A 10,232-nucleotide genomic window follows, 5' to 3' on the forward strand; every position below is an offset into this window, starting at 1 on the left:
TCAGAGCTCCCTACCTTGGATTCTGGTTAGCAGTTCTGGAGGAGAGAGAGAACTGCTTCACCCTCATTAACCCTCCTAAGGATATCAGCAAGGCTTCTAGGCTCCCGCCAAGAGACACCAAAGACTTGTGCACCCCCAGCATATACAGAAATAGAAATTGGAAAATAACTAGGTGATGACTGGGATGGGCCTGTGGACTTCAGAGAGAAGACAGACATGCAGGGTCATTGTAAAAACATTTTAAAATAGCTTTAGAGCAGGTCATAACCCTGTGACCAAATAATTCACAAGAAATAGCGCTTGATGAAAACTAACTTGTTCCTGCTCTATCCTCACAAACATCAAGCAAGGAGCACTGAAAACCCAAGACATCACAAACCAACTTCTCACTTTCCTTCTGAAAGGCAATCTTTGGTTAGAGGCACAGGTACTTGCTACTTAATAAAATGGTAGTTAGGCACCTAGGCACGTCTGAAAATCCCACAAGGCGCCTATCTGCAGCCTTAGGCACCTAAATACCTGTAAGGGCCAGATTGTCAGTCCTCCTTGCTTTACATTCAATGTGAGACTCCCAGGATCAAACCCCAGGTCTTCCTTCACTTTGCTCTTTCTTCATAAGAACACACTACTGTGCCTGGGGGTATCAATTAAAATGCATATAGGGCAGGCAAACACTGGAGGTGATTAACACGCATTTGGCCCTGATGTTTCAGTTACCAGCTAAATACAGATAACACCACTATTGGCAGCGAAATTACTCAGGATTTATACTCATATAACCAAACTGAATTTGGCTCTGAAGGTAGAAATTTCCCTAATTTTTGCCATTAGGACACATATGAAGAGAACAAAATACATTGTTCTAGTTAGAATAATTCCTACCATTGTTGCACATTTAGGAATATTGTTTTAATTGTACACAGGCGGTAACATTAGCTTCAGCTATTAATTAAAAACAAAAACAAAAACAAAAAAACTTCTGCTTTTTCCTACATTTGCTGTTCTCAGTGGTTATATTGTTTTGCTCCAAACTTCTTTTTTTTCCTTCAAAATGCCTTCTGGTAATGTCACAAATGAGGAAATATTACTTTCACTAATATAGGAAGTTGTTTTAAAATAAACCCCACATTTTCTTCTAGCTGTTTCATTCATAATTTCAAAACCACATGAACTAGGTGTTAAAGATAGTGATTAATTTAAGTGTAAAGATTTGCAGTACAATGCACAATAATATGTAATAATAATGTGGTTGTATAATAAGCACCATCCACTTACAAGACACAATTATAGGCATTTTTAGGCTTTAAACAGCCTTTAGACTGCCTGCTGTGTGGGTTTTTGTTTGTTTTAAAACCTTCAGGAGCAAATGGGCAGCTGTTGTAAGCTCATTTAAGCCAGTGGAGTTACAAGGATATGCAGGGACACAAATTAGTTTGTCAACTCAATCCTAAATAAAGATGAACAGGGACTGAAAGTGAACACTTATGTGGCTGAAAAGTTTCTGTCAAAACCCAAATTTAGTTATTGATTACATTAACATTTTCACAGAAAGTGTCTGCTTTCCTTTTAAACTTTTCATTTGGGGAGCCAGGGGGAGGAGACAGGACTTTTCATTTTTTTTGGCCGAAAACCAGAAAGGGGTTTTGGTCAAAAAGTCAAAATTTTCAGCAAAGAAACCACTTTCCACCCATATATAGTGCTCAGAAAAGAAGCTAACAATTCCACCCAGTCTAATAGTTTTATACCTAGGAGAGGCAGTCTACTATTTAAGGCAGAGGGATGAGCATCAGGACTCCTCGGTTCTTTTCTCATCTCTACCAGTGACAGTGTATATGTATTACACAAATTGTTTCACGCTTCTGTGCCTCATGTTCTCCATCTGTAACACTCACCTCAGAGATTTTGGGAGGCTTAGTCTACACTAGCACTTATGTTGGCAAAACTTTTGTCACTCAGAGGTGTGGAAAAAAAACCCCACCCCCCTGAGCGACATAAGTTTTGCCAGCATAAGTGCTTGTGTGCATGGTGCTATGTCAGCGGGAGGCGTTTTCCTGCCAACATAGTTCCACCGCTCGTTGGGCTGGTTTTATTATGTTGACGGGAGAGCTCTCTCCCATCAGCATAACGAGGCTACATGAGCCATCTTACAGCGACACAGCTGAATCGGTACAGCTGTGCTGCTGTAAGTTTGAAAGTGTAGACATTCATTTGTAAAGCATTTTGAGATCCCCTGACATAAAGGTGTTAACTGCTTTTGTTTGTCTTGCACACCTGGATGATGACCACCACCCATGTAGATTTTCCAACCCCAAATTGATTGCCCACTGATTGACATAAATGGGAGTTAGGCACCTAGGCCCTTTAAAAAAAAATCCACTTGGTGCCTGTCTGCATCTTTAGGTGCCTAAATACCTTTGAAAGTGTATCTGTGTGATCATGTGCAGGTAACAACTTCTCCATGTCTCAATCCCTCCCACTCCCCATGTGTAAAATAAGGTTAACAATTACCTACTTCAGAGACATACTCAAGTGTTTTGCCTTTTTTTTTCGTTGGATGACTATTGAAGTGAAAAACTCAAAGTTTAGAGGTGAACAAAGGTTTAGTCTCCACCCAGAAGAGCATCTGGAAAGCACATCAATTTAATAAAAACATCATGAATAATAATAAAAAAAAATCTATAACTAGGCTGAAGTTCAGTCTGTACCAAGAGACTGAGGTAATATATTTTATTGGACCAACTTCTGTCAGTGAGAGAGACAAGCTTTCAAGCTACACAGCGCTCTTCTTGAGATCTAGGCTAGGTCTACACTATGGGGGGGGGGGGGGGGGAGTCGACCTAAGATACGCAACTTCAGCTACGTGAATAGCGTAGCTGAAGTTGCGTATTTTAGGTCGACTTACCTAGCTGTGAGGACGGCGGCGAGTCGACCGCTGCCGCTCCGCCGTCGACTCCGCTTCCGCCTCTTGCCGCGGTTTATTTCCAGAGTCGACGGCAGAGTGATCAGGGATCGATTTTATCACGTCTTCACTGGACGCGATAAGTCGATCCCCAATAGATCGATTGCTACCCGCCGATCCGGCGGGTAGTGAAGACGTGCCCCTAGGAAACATACTCAGAGCTGTCACAGCTAAATACAAGGTGGTGTTTAGCGTAAGGTGTTAAGACTAAATAGTTGCACAATATGCCTCAATAAGAACGATGTGGGTGAAACGAGACAATCATTGCACTCTCAAATGAACTTACATAGAAAAATGATAAGACAAACACACCATATGCCTCATGGGTGAACATTTTTCAAAAAAATGATCACTCTGTATCTGACCTCTCAGTCCTTGTCCTCAAAGGAAACCTGCACAACATCTTCAAGAGATGAGCCTGTGCGCTTAAATTCATAACTTTGCTAGATGCTAAAGATCATGGCCTGAATAAAGACACTGGATTTATGACTCATTACAACAATCTATCACCCACTTACCCTCCTTTGTCCATGACTACTGCAGGGTAGGCAACCTGTGGCACGCGAGCTGATTTTCAGTGGCACTCACACTGCCCGGGTCCTGGCCACCAGTCCGGGGTGCTCTGCATTTTAATTTAATTTTAAATGAAGCTTCTTAAACATTTTAAAAACCTTATTTACTTTACATACAACAATAGTTTAGTTATATATTATTAACTTATAGAATGAGACCTTCTCAAAATGTTAAAATGTATGACTGGCACGCGAAACCTTTACTTAGAATGAATAAATGAAGACTCGGCACACCAGTTCTGATAGGTTGCCAACCTCTGGACTACAGAGTTGTTAACGGCCCACTTAACCTTGATTGGTCTCTTGCACCATGTTAATTCCTTAGATTAAACAATCTGTTCCACCTTGTGTTTTGCTGTGCCGCTCTGAGAACCTTTCCCAGACCCAAAGAAGAGCTCTGTGTAAGTTAGAAAGCTTTTCTCTCTCACCAACAGAAGTTGGTCCAATTAAAGACATTACCTCACCTACCTTGTTTTTCTGGGACCAACATATAAATATAAATATAATACAATATTCTGAGACCAACAAAGGTACAACACTGCAAATAGTCAGTACAAAGGAATTGGGTAAAAGATTTAAGGAATTGGGTAAAGATAAAAACCACCAGTGAAGATGTGAAAGCATACAGAGGACAATACAGTTTCAGATCTGCAAGCTGTCATCTGCATATATTAAAAAGATTTTGTACATAATAGCAGAATCTGAGTGCAGGTAAAATTTTCAAAAAAGGCCATCATTCAAGAGCCATAGTCACATAGAAAGTTAGTTGGACTTCAGCTCCCTCTAATCAACATTTAACAGATTTAAGAACCGCAAGTGCCTCTTAAAGCAAAATCTGCTGTTGAATGGGGTTCATTTGTGAACACATCATCTAGGTCAGTATGTCACCAGTTTAATATAGGAGCTTAGTTGTGTTCTCTTGCTTTGCCAACTCTATGGCTTTTTACCAACTAGAGTTGGGCAAGTAACTGATTTTTCAGATCACTGGCAGCGCCAAAAAACAAACAAACAAAAGTTGTTTCATGTCACCAACATTTTTCAAAATTTCGGGTAAATGATAAAAAGTTAAATGTAGGGCATGTCTACACAGAGACGTACCGCGTGGCAAGCCAGGGTGTGAACGTACAGCACATTCACCTGCTGCACAGCAACTTGCAACTTGGCTAGGCTAGTGTGCTGTTCATTCACAACCTGGCTTGCCACGCACTGAGTAGACCAGCCCTTCGAATCACATGAAATATTTGGGGGAAAAGGGCTAGATTCACAAGGCGCCATCGGTGTCATTCACAAAACAAAGTGAAACAGCTTCAACAGGAGAGATTCACAGACACCCCCATCCAGAATAGCCAATAACCTGGTGGTTAGGTCACCAACAGGGATGCAGCTGACCTTGGCTCAAGTCCCTGCTCCTACGTCTCCCCTATGCCAGGTGAGCGCTATAACCATTGGGCTGTAGGCCACAAGGGGGCATCCCCACCACCTCAGTGAGGGCTTGTGAATGGTGGCTAAATATTGGCGGTAGGCACCTAGGTCGCTTTGTGAATGTAGCCTGAAGAATTCAAATCATAGAATCATAGAATATCAGGGTTGGAAGGGACCTCAGGAGGTCATCTAGTCCAACCCCCTGCTCAAAGCAGGACCAATTCCCTGTTAAATCATCCCATTCCAGTGCTTCACCACCCTCCTAGTAAAAAAGTTTTTCCTAATATCCAACCTAGACCTCCCCCACTGCAACTTGAGACCATTGCTCCTTGTTCTTTCATCTGCTCCACTGAGAACAGCCGAGCTCCATCCTCTTTGGAACCCCCTTTCAGGTAGTTGAAAGCAGCTATCAAATCCCCCCTCATTCTTCTCTTCTGCAGACTAAACAATCCCAGTTCCCTCAGCCTCTCCTCATAAGTCACGTGCTCCAACCCCCTAATCATTTTTGTTGCCCTCCGCTGGACTCTTTCCAATTTTTCTGCATCCTTCTTGTAGTGCGGGTCCCAAAACTGGACACACTACTCCAGATAAGGCCTCACCCATGTCGAATAGAGGGGAATGATCATGTCCCTCGATCTGCTGGCAATGCCCCTACTTATACAGCCCAAATGTTTGTTTCAAAGATGTCAAAGTGAACCATTTTGACATCTCCGACTCCCTCCCACCAAAACAGTTTGCTGAAATCATCACAAAATGTTTTACTTGACCTAAAAATGCAAGTTCAGGTAAACAAAATTTTGGCTGAAAAATTTTGCCCAGCTCTAGTGTTAGCCCTGTAGCAATTCAGCTGTAGGGAGGTAAGAGTGGAAATGGTGGCTTAGAGCCTGCTTCTGCAGCATTCGCATGTGCTTAACCAGGCACTGTAAGTAGTCCCATGAAAATCAGAGGGGAGAGGGTCACACACTTCCAGTGTGTAGAGCTAAGCACATTGTCATAGGACACCCGTGACTGGAGTGGCACTGCCAGCAGGTTGCAGCATGACTGGTGCGTCTGCCTTGATTTCCCCTTCATCAGAGTCCCCAGTAAAAGTCCAAACAGTCTCTGAATATACATATAGCCCTCACAGAGTTAATGTATTAAAGTAAGTCCCATGCAACCAACTCCCACAAGCACAGTCCCACCAGTACATCACCATGGTCCAGCTCTCCAGGACCACCCCAGTGACCCTCACCACATCTTTCTCCCAGCCTTCAGCCCTTTCTGGCCCTCCAGCCAGGGGCGGCTCTATGTTTTTTGCCGCCCCAAGCACGGCAGTCAGGCGGCCTTCGGTCACGCGGATTCGGCACCATTTCTGCGGGTGATCTGCCCGTCCCGCGCCTTCGGTGTACCTACTGCAAAATTGCCGCTGAAGCCGCAGGACCGGCGGACCTCCTGAAGGCTGCCTGACTGCCACCCTCACAGCGACCAGCACGCTGCCCCCCCATGGCTTGCCGCCCCAGGTACGCACTTGCTGCGCTGGTGCCTGGAGCCGCCCCTGCCCCCAGCTTCAGCTCTCTGGCTCTGAGAGCAAGCAGGCATCTCCCTCTGCTGCGCTCAGCCTTCAGCCCTCTCTTGCCATGGCTTGCTGGCTCAGGAAGGTCAGCTCCTCCACTGCCTTCCTGGTAATCCCCCCTCTCTTGGCAGGGAGAGCCTACAGAGAACTTTGTGCTCCTTACAGCCTTCACTAGCATCCGACGAAGTGGGCATTCACCCACGAAAGCTTATGCTCCAATACATCTGTTAGTCTTAAAGGTGCCACAGGACTCTCTGTAGCCTTCGCTAGATACCTCCTCCAGCCATCTGCTCTCTGAGGATATGTCTGCACTGCAATTAAACACCCACAGCTGGTGTATGACAGCTGACTCAGACTTGCAGGGATCAGGCACAAGGGCTGTTTAACTGTGGTGTAGACGTTCTGACTCAGGCTCGAGCCTGAGTTCAGGGACCTTCCCACATTGCAGGGTGAGGGTGCTAGAGTCCAGGCTCCCGCCCAAGCCTGAACATTTACACCACCCTTAAACGCCCTTTAGCCCAAATCCTGTAAGCCCAAGGGTTTTAATTGCAATGTAGACATACCCTGGGAGCTCTGCCTCAAGATGTCCCTCTGCCACCGGGCAAGCAGAGAAAGCCCTATGTCTGCTGCCCCTTGCCCAAATCACCCAGGCTTCCTCTCATCAGGTCTCTCTCACCTCTAGGTACAGGTGCCCTTCTTTAAAGCAATTCGGAGGCAGCTAACAAGGCACAGGTGCATTGGCCCTACTCCCTGTTAAAAGGCCAGTGTCACTCTGTGACACATTCTTAGGTCTTTGCAGGATAAGGATCTTAGAATGAATAACTTTTCAGTCATAGCTACAGTGTTGTCATCACAATGTTACCATAGCAGCCATTCAGTACAACAGGTTTGTTAACAAAGATATTGAAAGGGCAAAATTGGGGATAAGATGACATTTGTCGTAATGAGGAAGAAGATTTGGTATGGTGATTTTTCCATCCCCAGCTTCTTTTTTCTGAAGGTTAAAAAGATTACAGGGTGTTTTGGTCCTGTTTCATAACAGCTTCCCCTTTCTGGACTTAAAAATTAAATCCAGAATTTAGTTTTTCTGTGATTACTATATTTATTGTTCTCCTCCACATACCTTTACTTCTGGGTACAAAGAGCAGCATGGAACTAATGACATCATAAAGCATTCCCACGTCACACCCGATCTGCCATCACACAGCTCACCTTGCCTAGGCTCCTTCTCTAGAATCAACAGAAGGAGCCTGCATTCTACAAACCTACTCTGAAGGACCCTCCCCCACCAAAGAAGCCATTTGGGGCTTAGCCATCATTGCATTTTGCTTCTAAATTGCAGTGTCATCAAGGATCCATTGATAGATCATGTTGTGTTGTGCAGTAAACTGCATATGGTTATGAACCTGTTTACCTGATGCTGACTAATGCTATAGCCAGCTTTTAAGGCTGGTAGGGGATACTGCATGTTTTGATGAGATCATGGTAGTTGATACTGTTATGTTTTCAAGGCTACCCTCAGGTGAGTATTTGCTCCAAAGACAATCACGGACCTCATTAAAGTCAAAGAGCACGGCAAGCACTCTTTCAGACTTCATGGAAGGAGCAATTGAGACTCTTCTTGTAACTGACTCTATGTCTACACTTCAGCTGGAAGCAAGACTCCCAGCCTGGAGGAGAGATTTGTGTTAGCCGGGCTTAGAACCCCCAAAACTGTATTTTCATTAATACAGCTCTAAAGGGAGCACCTGGATTCAAACCAGGGACCATGTGAACTGTAGTCAAATGCTCTTCCACTGAGCTATGCTCCCATACACTTACGAGCCCCTGGGTGTGAGTTCAGGTGGCTAACCCAAGCTGCTGCCAGTGCCACGGTACCCACACCATTATTTTTAGATTGCTGGCATAAGTCTGTCTGCCCCGGGCTGGAAGGCTTGTTCCCAACTGCAGTGTGGACATTGCCCCAGAGGCTTACAAGGCACATGGCAGTTCAGAGCTAAGCTGTGTGGGCTGAGGATAAAGGTGGGTGCTAGGATAGTGGCTGTGCAGCACACATGCATTAGTGGCAAAAAGTTGCAAGGAGAGGTTGTGAGTGTGACCCCGAGAAGACGCAAAAGGACAGAGTTTCTTGAGCACATAGCTCACCGGTGAGGCAGACGTGGGGGATTTCTGAGTAAGGAAACTGCCTGTTTGTTTGTACTGGGTTCAGGAAAACAGGACTGGGTACATTTTTATAAATAAACAAGAATGTGACTCTCATTGATTTTTCATAATGGAAAAAACCCTGCAAGGCCCTGAGTTACCAAGCTGACTGCTTGGGCCAAAGGGGCAGCAGTACTATATATCCTCAACTGCCCATCATCTTCAAAGGGAACATAAATGCTGTGCTATTAAACCATAAAAGGAACAATTTTAGTTATTAACTGTTGTTTTTTTGGCAACATGAACTGAACAAATCAACTTCTTTGTTTTATTTTTCAAGCACAGAAAACCTGCAGACCCAGTTAACTATTGTGCCAAAATACTTTCAGAAGAAATGAAATATAGGTACCTTGCAAAATATTGCAAGGTCGGACTCTTTCTCAGAGGGCTCACCAAATACTTTATACGTTCAAATAATTGCTACCCGTAGAAGTTATACAAACCTTCCATTAAATAAGTCAATTTGTAAGGTAAGCTCATTCTTGTGTTCTTTCACACATTCTTAAAGCCATTAAATGAGAATGACCAAGACAAATTTTTTTTTACCTTTAAAGAAAGGTAATTGAAAACTCTCCCCCATTTTAAGTTTAATGAAATTCAGGCTTATCAGTAAAGTTTATACAACCACAAGATACCTGTTGAGCATCAAAAGTTTTTGGTCTTGAAAAGGACATCAAGAAGAAGATGCCATTGGTAGTGCATTTCAACAGAACTCCATGAACACCCATGGATTTAAGCAATGAGAAACCATGTGATAGTTTTCTAGAGGAACCAAGGAGACAATATGGTAAAAGTGCTAGTGTGGACTAGCTGCCAGGGTTTTTAACCACAGTGTCCCATGGACTTTCTCTGAGCTGGTTTAGATGATGCGATGGTAGAGACACCTGAGCCATGGCTACCCTAGGATTGCCACAGTTGCTACTTAATGTGTTTTACTGCAAGAGAGGTAGACTACTTAAAAATTATGAGCTGATGCAGCCAGCGAGTCAAGGGCAGCAAAACCCCATAGAATGTCTGAAGTTATGCACTGGAGTAGTGTCTCCAGACTGCTGCCCAGATAGTGGTCTTTGGGGAGGAAGGGGAGGCAGTGGCAGGAAAAAGTTAGAAATAAAGCCCTTCCTGAAGACAGAGGACAAATGCTGCAAGAGGCAGTTATGAACTCCATCACTGAAAATAGCATATTTTGATCATTTAAGTTTTCCCAACCAATAGCAGTGCGGCTCCTACATAGCCATCTGTGTGGGTTTATATCAGTTTCTCTCCCCTTTTTTCAAATAAGTGGCACGTAGTGTAATTGTGACTAATTAGAATTTGGCCCTCTCCCCTTATCAACAAGTGCTGATGCTCTGTCCTAGGAAACTAGGAAGGCTGCAATCTTAAAAAGGAGGAAGCACAAGTAGGTGAAATCCACCAGCTTAGCTGTGCCATGTTTACAAAAAATAAAAGGCGGAATGTAGAGCTAGTGGAAGGAAGGAAAAGATGTAGGAAAAAATCAAAAATACATTTAAAATGTTTCCGTCTAATC

The 10,232-nt window shown here is 44.0% G+C and overlaps 1 non-coding gene across 1 annotated transcript; it reads right to left on the reverse strand.

Annotated features, from left to right (window-relative positions):
* Positions 1–8,244: 8,244 nt before the first annotated feature.
* On the reverse strand, positions 8,245–8,316 carry TRNAC-ACA (transfer RNA cysteine (anticodon ACA)). Its single transcript has one exon. It is a non-coding gene; the product is annotated as a tRNA-Cys (tRNA).
* Between the last annotated feature and the right edge of the window lie 1,916 nt (positions 8,317–10,232).

The sequence above is a fragment of the Malaclemys terrapin genome, chromosome 2 (genome assembly GCF_027887155.1).
Source record: "Malaclemys terrapin pileata isolate rMalTer1 chromosome 2, rMalTer1.hap1, whole genome shotgun sequence".
In the NCBI taxonomy this organism is placed as follows: domain Eukaryota; kingdom Metazoa; phylum Chordata; order Testudines; family Emydidae; genus Malaclemys; species Malaclemys terrapin.